Raw genomic sequence first — 19,885 nt, 5'->3', positions numbered from 1 at the left:
CAGAAAAATCGACACCGAATTGACACCATGCCGGTGTCTATATATGACTCTACCGGTTTGGTGTCAAATTGACACGGTGTTAATTATGTTCCACACCGCTGCGGTGTCAACCCAACATACTGTTGTTACAATGCCAACACAGCGAATGGAAAAGAGGTTGTGCTCAGTTATGTTGATTCGACACTGCTAGGTAACAATATATGTTCATTTTAATATATGAATGTCACCACCTGGTGACAAATTGTCCCCGGATTGTAACAACTGAACTACAATTTTTAATAACAACTGTTTTATTTTACATTCAATAATATTAAGCATTTAATAAATTAAACAAGTATTTCAAACATATTCATAAGTAACAAATTATTACACTCGCACAAATTAAATATTTTTTTTCATACCTTATGCACTTTTACAGAAAAAGCTTATATGTATTTAACACGGTGATGATCTAGAATATGAGTAAATCTTTAAGTTCAATTAACTTTGCAACAAGAAATTTAGTAATAGATAATTAAATAGGTTGCCAGGTCGACAAATCCATATTCGTCAATTTTGGCTCCCTCGTTGGGTCCAACGCCGAATTTCAGCTGTACTGGAAACAATAAGTTTTTCAAAAATAAAAATGCACACAGTAAAATAATTGCAATTAAATGAGGGCAAATTAATATGTGTTACATATATCAACGTACCTGAGTCAAAAAATTGGAAGTACTTTGTAGTCCTTAAACTTATTAAAAACCATTTTTTCTCTCGAAATTAATTGAACACACCAATTAATTTGTCCGTTTTGTTGACTTTTTCGTGGAGGAGGAAGGAAAATGGCCGCCAAGCAGACTCGTGCACAAGGAAGAGACCAACTGACACAATTTGGTGTGAATTCCAAGTCTTGCTGTCTGCGGTAACATCGCATCGTGTCAATTCGACACCATTGCAGGAATATCGCTGATACCGGTAGGGTGTCAAAGCATTTTTCTTCCTCGGTGTTATTTTTGCACAATATCTTGACACCATTTAATGGAATTGAAGTTGACACCGACGGTTGGTGTTAACGAAATTCCGGGTTTTGTTACCAAGTTGCTAAGAGTGTAATACCCGCCTACATCAACAACACACTTATCGTATAGTTGATAATGTTCCATCAGATATCTGTCTTCCAATCCTTCGTGGCATACCCAAAGAACCAATAGCTATTCCCACTGCCGCCGATGATCTCAGCAGCCTTACTTCGTACTGGGTTGCACATTTTCCTTTACAGAATTTCAGAAAACTTAGCGACGATTCCCACACCATGGCTGCCTCCGGTAGTACCGTTCTCAGCGCGACAAGCCCGATTAGACTAGTCGCAGGAGCCAAACAATAGAGGTACAGAGGTAGCCTACCCGAAAATCTGATGGTTACGTAGTTAGCAAAAATCAAGGTACACATCCCCAAAAATACTAGCGGTGGAATTGCAGAATAGCAGAGGGTTTGGTTACAGGAACGATTCCATAGTTGCAACTCTTACATGTGCAACACTCGTGTCGCGGAATTTCCCCAGCTTTCCAAAGCTCTCCTTAGACGACGAATTATTTCCGTATGTGCCGCCAGTCCGATAATTGCGACGGTGGCAAAGCCGCACATTGATTTCTCGAACTCGACAATGATCCCCAGATATAAACAAAGTCGGAGCAGAGTTAAAATGTAATTCGACCCTGGGAAAACCAAGGCTTGACCGAGCACATGAAGCGGCTCTATGTTCAACAATACGCCGATTGAACTCAGAAGTGTGAATGTGGGGGAAAATTGTATAAACTTTTGCAAACCTGACTCGACGATTTTATTGTGGCCGAGTTGGTAAAGAATTTTTCCCAAACCTGAGGATAAAGATGGCATACATAAATTTTGCAAATAAATATATATGTATTGCTGTTATTAGCGTTAATAACTTTTGAATGGGCAGACATAGAGACTTCATTCTTTAAGATGAAACCATAGTAATTTTTAGCTTTATTTTTTAAGCCTAAAATCTTGAGGGTCAGTGGCTGTGTCAGAAGCTGATTTGAACGCGGAAGAAAATAATCCATATAAACTTTCGCGACCACCGACCCTCGAGATTATTGACTTAAAAAATTAAGCTACAAATTACGATAATGGCATCTTTTATTTTTTTATATTTCATTTTTTTCAAATCGAGTTGTCTGTAGTACCAAAAATTAGCTTTAGATTAAAATATCAAAAGTTGAATTTATCTCAATACTCGTGGAGCTGATTCAATTTTAGAAATTGCATTTGAAGACATTGGGTAGGGGCAAAGTGAGATTTCGCAATAACGCGTCATCCATGGGAATGGGAACCTTCACATTATTTACCTTTTATCCTCGTATGAAATTCGCCAATTTGATTTAGAACATGGCAAACTGATCCTGCTCGGAACGATATGGTGAGACCGGTAGGCGTGAATGCGGGGAGGAGAAAAGTAATATAAAACATGGCCAGAGTTCTCACAGCGTGTGGATGATCAGCTGCTTGATCAACCCGATTAAAATAAAGTTTGTCGAAGAGTAGGACAAAGTTGGTGAGGGTGAAAGGAAGGAGGAGAAGGGAGGAGCATTTTAGAAATGTTATCTTTAGTGGGGAACATTTTTTCAGGTATAGTTTCCTTTCCTGCACGGAAAATCTGAATGGGAGCATGTGTCGGTATAGGGCGACGTAGGTTTGAAGAATTTCCCATAATCCGGGTGAAATCAAGTGCTCTTCAGGTGAATGTCGAATTGTAGCGAGTTCCCGAAATTTGATATTTTTATAAACTTTCCGAACGGGATTGTTACACATTGTGGGATAAGTTATTTTAATTAATTGCAGCTATTTACAAATTCTGTAGGGAAACATTGCATGATATGGAATTTAGTTACTGTGGGGAACAAGTCTGGATTTATCGGCAAACATTGAGCAAATAACACAAGTAATGGACTTCTACTCTGATTGTCAACAGTACAACTAGAATTTTCTAGGTTTATAGTTAGACATTAAGTAACAAGGGAAACATGTGAGGTGTCAGCCGGGTCCAGAGTACCCACCTATTCCAAGATGTTCACAGTACATTCCTTTTTACGTAATGTGGAGGAATTTCCGCGTAAAAATCTGTTTTCGTCAATTTGTGACTATATTTTTTGGCGATTCACAGAGCGAAATAATCCAAGATGTTCGGAAATAATTCTACGAGGGCATTTTTAATGAAAATGTTGCATATTCCGGGGTCTTTGGGACCAAGGTCGAACCTATAAAAAATTGAAGAGCCACGCCATAACTGTGGGTGTGGTTTTTTGTGGATTCTGCCCTTTTCAAAGTTATAGCTCCGGGAACATAATCGACCTCGAAGGTGGGAATGTTTCAGATTTTTCAACAACTTTTGCCAAGTTTGTCCTCACTAAATAGTTAATAAAAAGTGAATTTTGGGCATTTATGCACATTTTGTGTTTAAGTGTTACTCAAGTAATTCCCATTCCTGTTAGCTGATTGTAGAGTTGATAGCACAAACTAGCCTAGTCGGCTATTTTTCTGGGTTTAGACGGACTATATCTATCCGAAAATATGCCAACTTCAATGGCCTACACCTTGGTAGCATCCCTTGTAAGATTGATGTGATTTGATTTATTGGTAGAAAATAACTTTCTTAAAGCCAATTTTTACGTACTTATGTATCTATCATCGGTTTATGTATGTAAAAACTTTATGTCCTTATGGCCATAAAAGTTGCAATAAATTAAAGAATATCAATACACTCTTAAAAATGGGGTTACCATTATAACCAAAGTGGAAACGTGTATGTATTAATCTACCGCCGTGGTTATAAATTTGTCATCGAGTAGTTACAATTGTCAACGACTAATTATAAAGTTTCGCCGGCTTGGTAATAATTTTTTACCAGACGTAATAAATTTATTACCAGTAGGTGACAAATTCATAACCACGGCGGTAGAGTCATATATGTTTACTTTTAGTTAGAATCATGCATAACCCCATTTCTAAGAGTGTATCAACTTCCTTAAAGTTAAACTAAAATAGAGATACATATTAATATGATTAAAAAATTGCTTGTTAACGAAAAAATAAATATCTGATTAAGGTCTAACTGTGGTGGAAACAATCTGATAAGAAATTCTGTAGCTATTTATACTTATCTAAAATTACTTTCGCGATAACAAAGTTATCTGAGATGAAGGACATAGTAAAGTATATTATGGAATAGCTGATTGGAAGTTTTATATAAACATATTATAAAAATTATCCAAAATTCGAGCATTATCTTGTGAAATTGTCATGCCAAGCTTACTCAAAATAATTTAAATTATTGAATGTTTATTCATTCCGTTAGACCTGCAGTATACAAGCCGAAATGCCAACATCATCAAATTTAATGCCTATTATTACAGATAGCTCTAATTCCTAGTGAACACAGCGCATTTATTGGCACTAAAAATCAACTCAACAAGTTATTAACTAGATTAAATATTTAAAAAACAATATTCCTGGACGAATCCTTGTGCAATCACAAAAAAGTCGAACGACTCCAATGTTCCTTGGCTTACGGAAATAAATAATCAATCATTCCTTTGATACGTTCTCCGTACCTGATTAATGGAAGACTGGTTTCATTACTCCTTTGCCAAAAGATTGAATTCTCCTTCGGGCCATCACTCAAACTGACAATTTCTACAAAATTTAAGGAAATTTAATTTAATTTTCAGCAATTATCTACATTGGACGTACTCAATGTATGTAAACTTTTCAGCAAAATATTAGACTTGGTAAGACTGAATATGTAGATATATTAATTGTTTTCCGGTCTTCTAAGCAACGCACTACTTATCAGTATCTTACGAAACTAGGTGTTGGAATTAAGCCTTGAAAGTTAAAGCAACTTGGTCATTAATTTATCTATATTATAATTTCGACAAATCCGTCCCGTGAAATTTTCCGTCACATTCCTGCATTCTGATTGGTTGCCGGCTTTCTAGCTCCACCAATCAGGGAAAAGATTTGATAATAGATAGTGACGACCTTTATTTTAAATTTGAACCAACACTTATAAATTATTTATAAACGGTAAATCGTGGATCATAGGTATTTATATAACTACTGAAAAATAAGGGCATATTTTGCCCTAAACTGTTTGGGGCTCCTCTTAAATGTTCAAAAAATATTTATTCATTCAAAGTTCATTCATTGAAGGCCTTGAAAAAAAATGCATTCCTTATTTGTAGAAGAAAATATTCCTTAATTGTTCAACGTTTATTCAATATTTACCATTCCTTTATTATTCATGTTATTCAAAGTTCACAGCATTAGATGAACTTCTCACCTTTCCCTATATATTAAGCATTAAGTTAAAAATGAATGATGAAAAAAATATTCATTCATTATTCATTCACACGAATTGAATAGGTACTCAATATTCATTTATTCAAAAATCCGAACAAAATATTCATTCAGTATTCATTCAAATTTTGAGTATTGTATACTCTTAAACACTTGCAATAACAACCATTAGATACGGAATTTCTTTCAGAACTTGAAGTAGGTCGGGAGCCTTTGCTCTCAAATACTCAAATACGAAACCGCAATCAGCTGGGATCAGGTGAATAACGAATTTTGTTACTCCGGTTAGTGGACAAGGAATATTTGCAATTCCAGCCGCTTCCTTTAATTGAAAGTAGGTAATAAATTCACGTCTGAGGTGGTTGCTCTGTCGGAGAACATCCTCCCGGTCACGACCACATGGCAACGCTAAAAGGACGCAATGTTCGCGTGGCATCTGTAAACCATGTATATATACAATGGAACCTTTTTTCAAGCTACACCGGGATCGACTAGCGAGTTATGTCAAAAAAATTTAGTAAAAAATTACGAGTCACGTGAGGCTTATCTTTCCCCTAATAAAAGTATTCGCGGCAAAGTTGAATTTTTAGGCAACTTTGTTGTAGTTTTTACCTCCACGGGGCGAACACCAAGCCACTCGTGTGAACTTTGACCTCAAATATTTTTCCTCAAATGTGCAATTCAATGGAAGGATAAGCGTCCCGTGACTCCTAATTTTTAGCTTGATTTTTTGATATAACTCGCTAGAGCTTGAAAAAATTTTCCATTATTAGTGGGGAAACTATTTATGTGGATAGAGTTACCAGGTAACCATAGCTCGCAATGTCCCTTGGTCCCATGGACCATGTTGATTCGACGGACCATTGACCACGGCCAATTTTATTGCGAGCTATCGTCGCTCTAAATACATACCTGCATTTTTGCTGCGACTTCCATCAAGTGTGCTTCCTACAGTCGCATCCGCTGCGAAATTTTTAACGGGGGAATTGTCCCGTCAGGATTTGGAGCCAACGCTTCTCGAGCAAGGTCCTGGTCGCCGGTTAAATAGTGCATTTGACTCGCGGCAGTGTTGTTCTTTACGGCTGCGCAATTAGTAATTCCGCTCTTTAAAAATGAAGAATTAGATAAAATTATCATAAGATTTTAATTTTTTCTAACCTAACAAACCTTGCCACATAATTGGGCGCCGCTGAAATAGATTAAGAGATAAGATAGATAAGAGACAATTAATTATTATCGCATAGATCTTGGCCTGGGGACTGTCCATAAAGTACGTTACGCGAAAGGGGGGATGGGGTGGTCTAAGGCTATAATGATATCGTACCTATGTTACACATGGTAAAGGGGGGGGGAGGTCTAGGAAATCGCAATTTAAGCGTTACGTAATTTATGGACGGTCCCCCACCCCAAATATATGGGAACCAGAGCTCGGCGGATATCATGGATATTGGAAGTAGGAGGTTGGACGGCAAGAATTTGGCTTGGATATGTATACATACTCGGATAGTTAGAGGTTTTCACCCGATATCCGCCGAGCTTTAATGATAACTGACCTGTAGGACCGTTAACAACGTGTCTACTTTAGGAGCAACTTGATCAGTAAGATGCGCAGGTGGGTTAATTTTGCCTTGCTGTTCTTCCCCGGTAGCGTGGCGGCTCTCCTCCCCGTCTAATTTTAGCATCAAATTTTATTAGCAAGCTAATCAAAGTTAAGGTTAGGAATAAATAAATATTTAAGGTTGGAAGGTAATTGAATGGTAACGAACTTGTGAAATTTTCTAAAATTTCTTTGTACCATAAAAATTCAAATGGGGAAAAAATATTTATCCAAACCTTCCATTCCTAAGAAAACTTCTTCCACCTGTGGAAATTAAAAATTAATTTTTTAGGTTAAGGAACCATGGTTACGAGTTATTAGCTCGCCCTGCGTAGCATGAGAGCTATTGAACTCCTCTTGTCCGTCTGTCTGTCCGTCTGTCTGTTAACGACCTTTTTGCATCAATTGATGCTAATTAAACAGCCCCTTGACCATTATTGGATACGTTAGGCGCACCATTGGTACTAAACAAACCGAATCAAATTTTTTAACAAGTTAATAGGACCATTGATATCTAACAATCGGGAACACAAAATGGTGCGAAATAATTGGAGGCAGGGACGCAAAACGCACCAATAATGTAGAATATCCGGGAGAAATGATCATACAATTTTGACAAAAATTTTTCAAAATTATCTTTGATCGTTGGTAGGTAATTCTGCACCAGTGATGCACAATTTTTGGACACTTCTCGATGCATAATAATTATTGATCTACTTTGTTTAATTTGTCTGCACCATTGGTGCAACATTGCATAAAAATTATGTATCTATTTTGTTGCATTTTTCTTCACCTTTGGGGCAAGTTATAACCGAATTATTATTACAGGGTGAGCTACTTCTAACGTTACTACGGTTTGTCCCTCCTGTCCGTCTGTCTGTTAATGAGTTTTTTGCATCAATTGATGCTAATTAAATAGGACCATGTCCATTTTTTAGGATATTAATGGCTCCATTCGTCCCGAATAAGCGACGACACAAAATGGTGCCAAGAAATTGGGGGAATTGATGCAATACGCACCAAAAGTGCAGAATAACCGGTAGGAATACGTTCCCACGCAAGGGAAAGAAAAAGTCAAAATTATGTCAAATTTATGGGTCTATTGTGTCCGCTTAGTTTTCACCATTGGTGCCAAATTATATAAATACATAAATATGATGCATATATGTATTTGCGGCAATTGTTGTGCACCATTGGTGCAAAATTGTGTCAAAATTATGTATCTAATTTGTTCGATTGTTTTGCGCCTTCGGTGCGAAGTTATCTTGAAATTATGTCTCAGGGCGAGCTACTTCTAACGTTACTACGGTTTATTTTTTATGTTCTAAGCAAACTGTTTTAACAAAAGTACGATAAGCAGACGTTATTCTTTCACCAAAGTGAAGTAGTACATAAGTTGCGAAATTGGAAATCGAATCGAAATTACACATTCACAAGATTGTGAGTGACAACCTGGATTTGACGTTATAAATTTTTTTTATAAATTTGGTTATAAATTTTACAAAATTTTACTACACTCTTAAAAATTGGGTGATAAAAAAATATGAGCGGTATTGATCTACGATGTGAATCCACCGCGTTTTATTAAGATAGCACGCTATTTCTGCTCTATTCCTTTTTTTATATGGTCGATTTTCATCATAAAACGGGATATTTTTATGCTCTAGATTTTTCTAAAATTGCACCTTATTTCTTCAAAACTGTTTCTTCAAAAATCTCAATTAGTTGCAGTTAACTCTACCAAGTTGGTCGTAATTAGAAACTTTTGGAAAATATGCACCGAGCTGGCTGCCACTTATTGCTGGATGAATTATGTATGGAGTAAATGAATATATGACCTTACTAAACTCCGTAGACTACCAGTGGTCCAAGCTTCATAAATATTTCTCATGTTCAACGAAAAACATTTTGTGTTATCGGAAAAGACAAACTCAGGGTCAATATAATTGGAAGTAACATGTCTGCCAACTCTTCCAAATAAATGCTCCAAGTTGATGATCAGAGACAAACGGAATAAGTTGTAATTTTAAGAGCAAAAGTTATCAATATATTTAATATTTTCAGTGTCGTTCGTAGTAAAAAATTATATGAGGAAAGATGTGTAGCTGAGAAACAAAATATATCGCCTACGTTGACTTTTTAGTTGGGGGAAATAGAATAAAAAATGAAAATGTCATAATTGTCAATGACAAGTTGACAGAAAAGTTGACATTTTCGAATTTGTCAAATTTTCATAAATGTCATAATTGTCAATAAAAATAAATGTCTGACATTTATGACATGTCAAAATGTCATGACAAGTTGACAATGTAAAACCCTATTCGGAACTATATAAATTATGCATTTCTCTAATAATTTACCTGCTTGAGATCCACACTTAGTGCAAATTTTTCAGTTTGTTCAAATACATTTTGTAACCTTGTTGTTCCTCTCTTTCCTCGTGGCAGGGAAACGACTGGCTGAATTGTTATAATTTATTCATGGAGCAGCCGTTAAAAGTGGATGAAAAGGGTCCGATTCCACAGCTGGGGTGTACATACATATTTCTAAATGCAACCGGAAGGCAGCTGGATGTATCGATCCCTTCCATATCTTTGTCATATGTACATATTTGGGATTATGTACGAGTGATGAAGTAACGCTCACGATATTCAAAGCATGGCAGGGGTCATATGTCCATGTATGTACATACGACCAGAATGTAAATATGCATACATACAATGAGTTGACATGGTTTGGTTTAAAGCGAGATTTTACGCTTTGTCTTCGACATTAGAAATTCGGTGTAAAACTACATACACTATCAAAATCCGAAATCGGATTTTACTCCATCATAAATGATTCTGTGTACTTTTTTCATCCAAATTGGTTAAGGAATTACGAAAGTGTGGTCACTTTTGAGACCGTGACAGAGTGATTACTTTGGTGTTTTTTTTGGCGTAACCATAGCCTCACCTAAGAATAAAGTGGCCGCCTTAAATTAAATTTTTACCTAACCAAACGTCTTATACATTATACTAAAGCAAGCTAACCCTTACAAACTGATAGCATTTCGACATTCCTTCTTTCTACGAATTTGTCGCTATTTTTATCCAATTCATATACATAATATACATACCATGCGAAACATGGGTACATATATCCGCCTTCTGCTCATAAGCATTGACACAAATAATTTTTTCATAGGTTATTAAATATTGAGCTGGTAAACGGATCCATACTTGTTTTGTAGAAATACATTAACGTGGCATTGTATCACGTGGTTTTTTGTTTGAATTGTTGTGTCTCAACTTTCCCTTCCTCCATGTATTCAAATGGCGATTTTGAAAAATGTTCACCGCCTTTCGTTTTTAACAATATGAAGATATTAATGCACCTAAAAATCGGTAATATTTAGGCTCACATAGTTAGGAGATAAAAATTTTGATTTTTTTCTTCAATGAGGAAATATTTAAATTTTATTGATTATTTTTCATCTATTTTATATTTATCTTCTTGTTGAAGAAAAAAATCAAAATTTTTATCTCCTAACTATGTAAGCCTAAAAATTACCGATTTTACCCGCATCAGCCAGCATGCTATTCCGCCTTAAACCAAACCCAAGAACATTTTCCGTAAGATTATATATATAAGGGGTCTGTTTCCTCTCAAATGCTTGACTGAATGTTGTAAAAGCTCGTGGAGCCAGCCCAGATTATGGGGTCCAGACGAACCTTTCCTGTACCTTTTACTACCTGATTCGTTGGTGTCAGTCTTGTGACAAGTCTGTTGTGTGGAAGATTACACTAAATAATCTCAACCTTCGTCATCCTCATTCTAATCACTTTTTTCAACAATATTTATTTAGTTGTATTCTCAACAAATCAATATTTCATCCATCTTAAAATTTTGGAATGACTCATCAATCTAACCACTCAATTCCGTGTAGACAAAAAGTTAAAGTTTCGTTTTTCTCGCTAATTTAAAGTTAGGAAAACAATTCATAAATTGGAATTTCCTGTCCTAATGATTTAAGTAAGATAAGAATCATAATTTATAAATTTGTTTGGCCTTTAAAAATGGAATCTAGCCAAAACAAAGAGTGTTGTTCCCACTGCTCAAAACGTTTCAAAACGAAGAGCTGTCTAAAACGCCACGTGGTCACACATGGCGAAAATACTCCAGTTAAATGCGACGTGGGTGAACAATAATTTAATCTAAAATATTCTCACTAGTGAAACCGATAAAGAACAAGTTCTATTGTTTTCCCCATTTGCCAGAAAACATTAAAGCACCGTTTCACCTTAAAATTCCACATCCAGCAAATGCACACCAATAAACTGAAACAAATCTGCGCAATTTGTTGCAAAGATCTTAGCAGGAAATCCCACCTTTCCCGACACACGACCAGTTTTCACTCCACGACGAAACGACCACGATACCCGTGTAAATTTGAGGCATGTGGCAAAACATTTCTGGACGAGAATTTCGATATGATTTTCGAATCGATTTCGAACTGCAATACACTTTTCCAGGGAACATGCCGAAAATCCGGTCCGATTTCTGTGTCCTCTTTGTCACAAGGAATTTAAGCAAAGAATCCATCTCCTCCGACACGTTTCTACCCACACGAAGGAAAAAGCCTATAAAATATAAATGTTCAATTTGTGGGAAGAGCTTCGGAAGTAGGGGCGATTCTAATTTGATGACCTGATGACCGCCGTTGTCCCGACGTTAAATTAGGTCATTTAAAATTTGACGACCTAATGTTGTCCCCACATAAAAAAACTTGGCAACACTGGATTTACGGAGTGTATGGACAACATTGGAAAGTTTATAAAACACGGGGACAACATGGTTAAGGTTAAATACTACGATAAACTCACTGGCACAGACAAACAGGAATCAATTGGTTGAACTTATTGAATTAATGATGGTTAAAAATGAAGTTCCATTATGGGTCCTTTTATGGGGTGTCTTTGGATTTAAAAGGTTGTACTGAGGGTTAGGCAAGATTATAGAACGTGTCGAAAACTATTAATTTTTGGGCGAAATATTCGTTCTTTGATATTTTGAATAATTTCATCGTATTCCTAATCCTTTTCTCATGAGGAATGAAGTTATCATTTCCAAAAATCCAGTCTTTTAAAGCCGGCAGCAGATTTTCTTTGAACCACTGTTCATCCAAAAGTTTGCAAAATGCATAAAAAAAATTTTATGTCAATTTGAAAAAAGTGTCGATCTGAAGTTTCAAATCAGAATTAAAGCACTGAAGGCACATAACCGGACGTAACTAGTTTATCTCTATGCAAAATAATTTAAATTCCGAATATTAAAAATAGAATGGCTGCGAACTGGGCGGTAATCCGAGCGTTGTCAGAGAAAAAGTTTCGCGTCGACCTCATATCTTCTGATCCTCGCTGAAGTTGTTGTGCATATCTTGGTGAATAATTCAGTTCAGTGTACGCCCAGGGACCTGACACTTCATTGCTATCTAGTTGATTTTGAATTGAGAAAAAAATTATTGCCTTGTCCACATCAATTTTTCTTACGAGCGTCGGGTTTCTTACAGTTCGGGGGGCATGCGTTAGACGAGTGTGGCACCATCAAATTTCTTGCCTGGTTCCTTTTTTCAACTGAATCCTTTATTTTAGACATTGGGCCATTAGAAATGACAATTTTTTCATTCTGGAGTTGGTTTAGTATTGTTTTGTACGTCATTATTGGTTGGCAAACTATTTTAACGGCATGGAGCTCTTTGGGGTCAATTTTTGGACCCATCTTTAAAATTTCACAATTGAGCTTTTTGGTCACGGTGCAGCTTTAACCGAGCTTCCAGAAAAGTTTCGAATATTTGGAATTGGCGCCATTGTTTAACGTATATGGGAAAATTGCTACACGTTCTATAATCTAGACTAACCCTCAGTATATTCGAACTTTTGAGATATCTCGCATATCTCGACACATTTCGCAATTTCGGCACTGGGGTTGTACCGTTTGGGAATTTTGAAATTCTCAAAACTCCCACTAGTCCGGAAATTTATTTCATAGGGAATTTGGGAATTATTTTCTTTAACCTAAGGGTAATTTCAGAAATACAATTTTTAGCTAATCTTTACATATGGCGCGACTAGTATGACGTATAAAGCTCTTATAATTTATTTTTAAGCGACAATCTTAAACTAACGATTTCTCTGGTGTATGAATGAATCCCTAATCGGGTCCGTTCCGTAGTTTTACCGTAGTACTTATTCCAAGTTTATTCCTGTCGCATGCCTAAATTATCTGGGGAACATTATGATAATTAGTTAAATGGTTGGTAGAGAGAACCATGGGGTTTATCTTTCTTTCGAATCTTTGTAATTAACAAGTACTAAAGGATAAGTAGACATACAAAAATAATTTAAATAATCCATAAGTTGTTGACATAATCCAAAGATAAGTATTTGGAACCACCCGATCCTATGCGAAACGCGTCAAGCATTAAAGCTGCTTCAAGATCAATTTTTAAAAAAGTAATGGAAAAGACGTTAAAATTCTGGACCTATTTAATTAAAAAGTCACGGTTTCTTCTTTACAAATTTTATTGAGATCTACATATGTGCATTGGTTGTAGAATTTTGATTTAAATACGAAATTGCTTACTCTAGCATTAATGCCAATAATTTAAGTATACTTCTCAAACTGGTACTATAATTAGTGTGGAAATTGTTTTTCCTCAGAGAAATAAACCGTCGCAAACGCGCATACGGAAGTAGCTTCAGACGTACTTCACCCCAAACGGTCCCACCACAACTCGGGAACACTTAATTTCACTCTATTTCACCTATAGATTAATTTTTTGTAAAAATCTCATTTTGCCCCGACCACACCCCCTGGCGACGAGGGGGTGTGGAACAACTCGGGAACACTTAATTTCACTCTATTTCATCTATAGATTAATTTTTTATAAAAATCTCATTTTGCCCCAACCACACCCCTGGCGCCTAGGGGGTGTGGCACAACTCCGGAACACATAATTTTACTCTAATTCACCTATAGATTAAATTGCACTAAAAATCTCATTTTGCCCCGACCACACCCCCTGTCGCCAAAGGGGGTGTGGTCCGGTTGCCCCCAAAAGTTGATAGGATCCTCCCCCTGGGGTCCTATGTATGATGGCGAAAACCGATTTCGATTATCTCGATCCGTTCTCCTGATATCCTGCTGACAGACAGACGGACAGACAGACAGACAGACAGACAGACAGACTAAGTCTTCACATAAAGTAGCTGAAGCTACTTAATAATATCAGATGAGCAAGGTTATTAGTTTTTGAATATAAATTCAATAGAATTATAATTTCACAATCAACAGTTTTCGTTAAGCCATGAAATATCTTGTAAGTATCAAATCGGTAGTAGGTGATGGCTAGTAAATAATGGTTTATAAATAATTTCACTAGTAGCTAATTCTGCTTACAAGAAATTTCTAGTACAAAATTGCTGGTAATTTCCTAGACCCGTAACAATTAAGCAAGATTACAGATATTTTAGATTTTACTTTGGAATGTATTTCGCATTTATGTAGGTGTGTACATAGTTAACTTTATGGCTTCAATTTCACATATTATTCATTCTAAATATATACATTCCGCGCTGATCGGCGAGTGTAGTTATCGTAGTATTTAACCTTAACCATGTTATCCTCATGCTTCCAATGTTGTCCCCATACACTTCCAAATGCGGCGTTGCCAAACTTAGACGGGGACAACATTGAGGCTTCAGATTCAAAAAGTGCTGGTTTAGTATGGGGACAACATTAGATTTAACATGGGGACAACGTGGGTCATCAGATTAGAATGGCCCGGAAGTAGCGATATTTTCAAGTCTCACCAGGTAGGTGATCAATTAATTTAATTGAATGAATTTCAGTTTATGTACTTAAGTATTTTAATTATTCCAATTTATTAACCTCTTTAGGACTACTAATTTCTAAATAAAATTTCCCTTCGGTACGATTCTGATTTCGTAATTATACCTGGTAGCTACCAATTATAACTTTCGACTGGATTTTGATATTCGAGTTTTTGACGAAAAACATGAAAAATCCACTTTTTAACATTGGTCGGTAGAGCGAAAATTCCAAAATTTTTGGAAAAAAAATATCGAAAAAATCCACTTTTCACCATTTACATAGTTTTCCACGAAATACCGAAGAAATGGATAATCTCTTTAAAGAAATTTTGGTGTCAAGGAAATTTTTGCAGTACACACATTTGTGTATTTCGTCGTGAATGGAAAAATAAAATAATACACAAATGTGTATACTTCGTTGTTAAAAAAGAGGTTAAAAAATGTTGATCTTGTTTCAGAGAATACTTGCAGCGAAAGCGGCCAAAAACGTTTACAAATGTGACTTTTACCCCTAACTTTCTTGTTCAAGATTGGAATGCGGAATCACACGTGGAATGCGCATGGAAAACGGGTGACATCCACTTATCAGTGTGCCCTTTGTGACAAGAAAGTAACGACTCGACAGGGTTTGAGGTATCACAAGCGGTCTTCTCATTTAAAGAATGAAATTTATTCTTGTGAAAAATGCGAGTACGAAACGTGGTTCAAGACGAGCTTCACGAGACACGTGACTCGTATGCACGGCGGAGATAAGGGAAACGAATGTTACCTCTGTGGGAAGAAATTTATCGCGTTTTATCGACTCGTTAGTCACTGTTCGAAAATACACACTTTGGAAAAATAGCCAGGATTAAATTAGTCTGCCTAAAAAAATTGGTCAAGTAGGAATGAAATTATTTAGAAAGGTGGAAATGGAAACTAGATATCAGGGGGGTACATGTTCACATTCATTCATTTTATGATGAATGAATAAATTATTAATTCAATACTCAAATACCAAATTTTCAAACGCTCGCGCAAAAAAAAACTGGCACAACCTAAGCCAACCCGGCATACGCTGTTGGATAGACAAACCGATTAGTTAAGACTATGAGTTCTTATTACTGGAAATTTTGAAAAATGGCTCCTAGTCCAGGAACAATGTTTTCGAAGGAAATTATTGCTATAAATTAGATATAATAATTAAGGAAATATTTCAACAAAACCAATTATAAGCACGAAGTCTTTCGGTTGGTGTTATTTGAATTCTGAATTGTAATTATGTATATAAGACAGGAAACGCTAAATGGAAAATTTTAATGAAACACAACTTGCAGGAAATGGTAATCGATTTTCCTGTTGAGTGTAATTGTAAATATTCACTACTGGTAGATTTGGGAGCTACCAGTTTAAACTCAGCATTCTACTCTGGTAAAAATTTCACTTTTTTGAAACAATACAATGTCCAGACCACTATGGATTTGCTTCCTGCTGATTATATTCTCGTCCTTTTGTGATTGTACAAAATGGCACGGCATATTTGCCGATGCAGATCTTACCTTTATGTTCACACGTGATGGGGAGAAGGTACTCAACAAGGAGAGAGACTTCCCCTATTTTTACGACGTCCAAGTTGGTAATTCTCACAGCCCGATGATACATTACGTCCTGAACCAGTCCACCCTGACAACAATGGATTTCGTCCCATTGCTAAGCATGCTTAGGTCGATTGGATATCGGGACACGGAGAAATCTGCGAGATCTAAGGCTATTTTCGTCAATATGGTAACATCCCCTACGTGGAGGGAGAAGTGCAAAGACTTGGTCAGAACCATTAATTTTTCTGGGCGACAAGAATTTGTTTTTGGTTACGTACACGATTTCAAGGAATTGGATTGTCTCAAACGGCATCCTACATTTTTAGGAGGATTGAAGTTACTCGTGTTCTTGAGCGGGGTTGACCCGTCTCTATTTGTTCCATGTTTGACATGTGACGAAATTACATTCACGAAGGTGAACACGTTGTCGTCAACGGGTATACGTCAAGCTTGGGACGTTCAGAACAAGGACTTTCACAAATACATTATTGTACTTGTGATAAATGTGCATGAAAACTGTGTCCTACTGCAGGAAACACTTGATAAAATCATTGACTTCGCTTTTTGCCCCGTGGCTACAATTACGGAAAAGTATAATTTGACTTTAGTTCAACACAAAATGGGAATGGAAACAACTGACGAAAAAAATTTTGGGACTATGTTTCAAGTATACACGAATTATACATATATTGCCAATAAACCCTATTACATCATTCACGAGGTGGAACTGAGCACAATTGATTTCCTAACAATGACCGACCTACCATCCCCGGCAAGTGGGGTGGACACTTTCTTGTCCCCCTTGGAGCCCGAGACTTGGTGTTGTCTCTTGATTAGTATTATTACTGTTGCAGGGTTTTTCACTTTCCTGGCATATAGGGGACACAGCGAGAGTGTCTACGTGCCCATGATCCATGAGGGAGAGGGGAAACATGTCATTTCCTGCGTTGTGGCTTTCATGGAGAAGATGATTACTGTAACCTGTATATTTCTGGGCCAGTCCGGTGATAGCTCAGGAGGGTTCTACCAATGGGGGAAGGTGGCCTTTGTTCTGTTTTTTCTATGGTTTTTCGGGAATTTTTTCCTCATGGTTAATTATTATCAGGGTTCGATATATTCCGGCCTTGCAGTTCTGCTTCCGCCAGAAACTCCTAAGGGAGTGAGGGATTTGGTCGATTGGAATATTCCCATGGTAGCCTTGGACTATTATTCTGAGCGCGATGGTACTTTTAGAACCTATCTTCAAGACAGTGTTATTCCGAATTTAATCACTGCGATTGGACAAACCCCCAAATTTGTCAAGTTCTTGACAGAAGTTAAGTCAAAGCTCTTGTCAATAAATGATAAGTCGGTGCACGACATGGTGTACAAAAAAGGACCTTCAGCAAATTCTGGTCCCATGATGGCACTATTTATTTTGAAGCATCGGCAAGAAATGTACGCGGGCATATTTAAATACGCGGGAGACCGTTACGTGGGCACCAATACTGACGACTCACCATTTCGACAAATAATTTTCAAGGCTGTGAATTTAAATTTATTCAGTACTTACTTTTGGATGGGAATAAGATCCATGCTGGAGTCCGGGATGACTGAAAGGTGGACCAAAATGGAGATCATACCGTATATTATTCGGCATAAGATGTTCTTGCTTAAGAAGGGTAAATATTTTGAGGCTGTCCAAGGAATGTTTGGAAACGTGAGGGAGCAACCCACATTTCACGAGTTGAACGATGTATCACTTGAGTTCATTTTACCTACTTTCATAATATGTGCGGTGACCCTTGCGGTTGGGATGGCCGGGTTCGTAGGAGAAAACTTCAAATTTATCACGATCTTGGGGAAGGTTGCAGTGAGTGGGATGAACGCCTTGGTTGGATATATGTTGCATTGTAAGGTTATATGAATCTTCTGAGAAGATTTTAGTACTGCTAAACGAAATGATAGTCTACAAATTTATATATTATATATTATATACACAATATTATCGTTAAATAATATTGTGGCTTTGCATGTTGTATTCTTAGACCTAGTAGATTAACATGTTTAGAGTTAAAGTAAGATTCAATAAAATCATAATTGAAACTCGAGGTAATTGATTTTATCAATTCAAATGTATTGTAATGCAAAATTGAATTTAGCATCAAATCAAAAATATGGATTAGAATTGGCAACCCACGGCAAAAGGCAGAGAACATCGTCGGGAGAAACAATTAAGTTGTAATGCGACGAAATTACCTTTCTGAAGCGCGACCTTCATTTTCAAAACAATTCCTGCAACGAATGATGCAATAACAATATTCGGGTCACGAGACTAAAACCAGAGGTCGACGCCGCCGATCTCACGTCGCCGCGCCGACATACGCCGATGCATTTTACGCTCCGCCGCCGCCGAAAAATTTGATTTCCTATTCCTTTAACATTGCGACGCCGCGCCACCGACCCCGCCAAAAAATCACCAAAAACTTGCACCGCCGCCGCCGAAAATTTTGTCGGCGTCGACCTCTGACGCAAACTCGATGTCACTACAAGAATTGCTATCTCCTACGAGAAAAAGAATAAAGTTTGACTTTTGAAATAAGTCATGGTGGGAGGATGATTTACATACGTCGGGAAGATGCCATAAATCACTCCGATATTTGAGTACGCGCTATTTAAATTACTTATGAATAGTTAAGATTTTCATAATATCCTATCGTAATCAATAATTAAGGCGTAATGACTAAATCGGTATCATGCCATTGACGAGGAACGATATAAAAGGTTTGATCATCCCGAATGATATGTTATTTTACCTGGATGGACTTAGGCATACATTAACAATTTGGTAACAAACTGGTGGAATTTTTTTTATAGATTCACAGATGTATAGTTATCTCCGATAATATGAGTGACCTCTTACCAGATTATTTTGTTTGTATGAAAAATGATACCAACAATTATTGTTTATCGTTTAGTGCGATATATTTTAATTTCACACAAATTTCTCAAAACATACATAGCCATCCGATTGAAACTTTACTGTATTTACTTCATCCTATATATTTTAGTCAGTGATTTTTTGTGCGCATAATATTTGGCATGCTTAAGACTACATTCATCAAGTTTCACAAATTTTTTTGGGGTTGTTTACATATGTAGATGTCATTAATTTCCATGACAGGAGATGCGGAGGATAAATTTTCGAAATAATAACATGCTCAATTACTGTCGTTTTTCACCAAAAGTTTTGCGAAATCTCGCAACTTTCGTAAAACTTTGCAAATTATGTCGCTATATTAAATTTGCGATATATGCGAGTTAGATATGCGAAGTGAGTACGGTCATTATTTTCATGCATAAATTACACATGAACGCATAAAATGAACAAAAATGAATAAAAACACAAGTCACACCGGGAATTTCAAATTTTCAATAAATGTAGGATTGAGCTATCTAAACTGTCATGATTTGTACCTTAAAGTAAACGTGTTTGA

The 19,885-nt window shown here is 36.7% G+C and overlaps 1 non-coding gene across 1 annotated transcript; it reads right to left on the bottom strand.

Moving 5' to 3' along the window:
- Positions 1–5,281: 5,281 nt before the first annotated feature.
- Positions 5,282–9,447, bottom strand: LOC110860184. Its single transcript, XR_004837175.1, has 6 exons — positions 9,319–9,447; positions 7,195–7,222; positions 6,915–7,030; positions 6,520–6,550; positions 6,274–6,443; positions 5,282–5,797 (listed from the first exon to the last, which is right to left on the bottom strand). It is a non-coding gene; the product is annotated as an uncharacterized LOC110860184 (transcript).
- Positions 9,448–19,885: the final 10,438 nt, after the last annotated feature.

This window comes from Folsomia candida, unplaced genomic scaffold (assembly GCF_002217175.1).
Source record: "Folsomia candida strain VU population unplaced genomic scaffold, ASM221717v1 Fcan01_Sc029, whole genome shotgun sequence".
NCBI lineage: Eukaryota > Metazoa > Arthropoda > Collembola > Entomobryomorpha > Isotomidae > Folsomia > Folsomia candida.
This window is presented reverse-complemented; position numbering and strand designations above follow the sequence as displayed.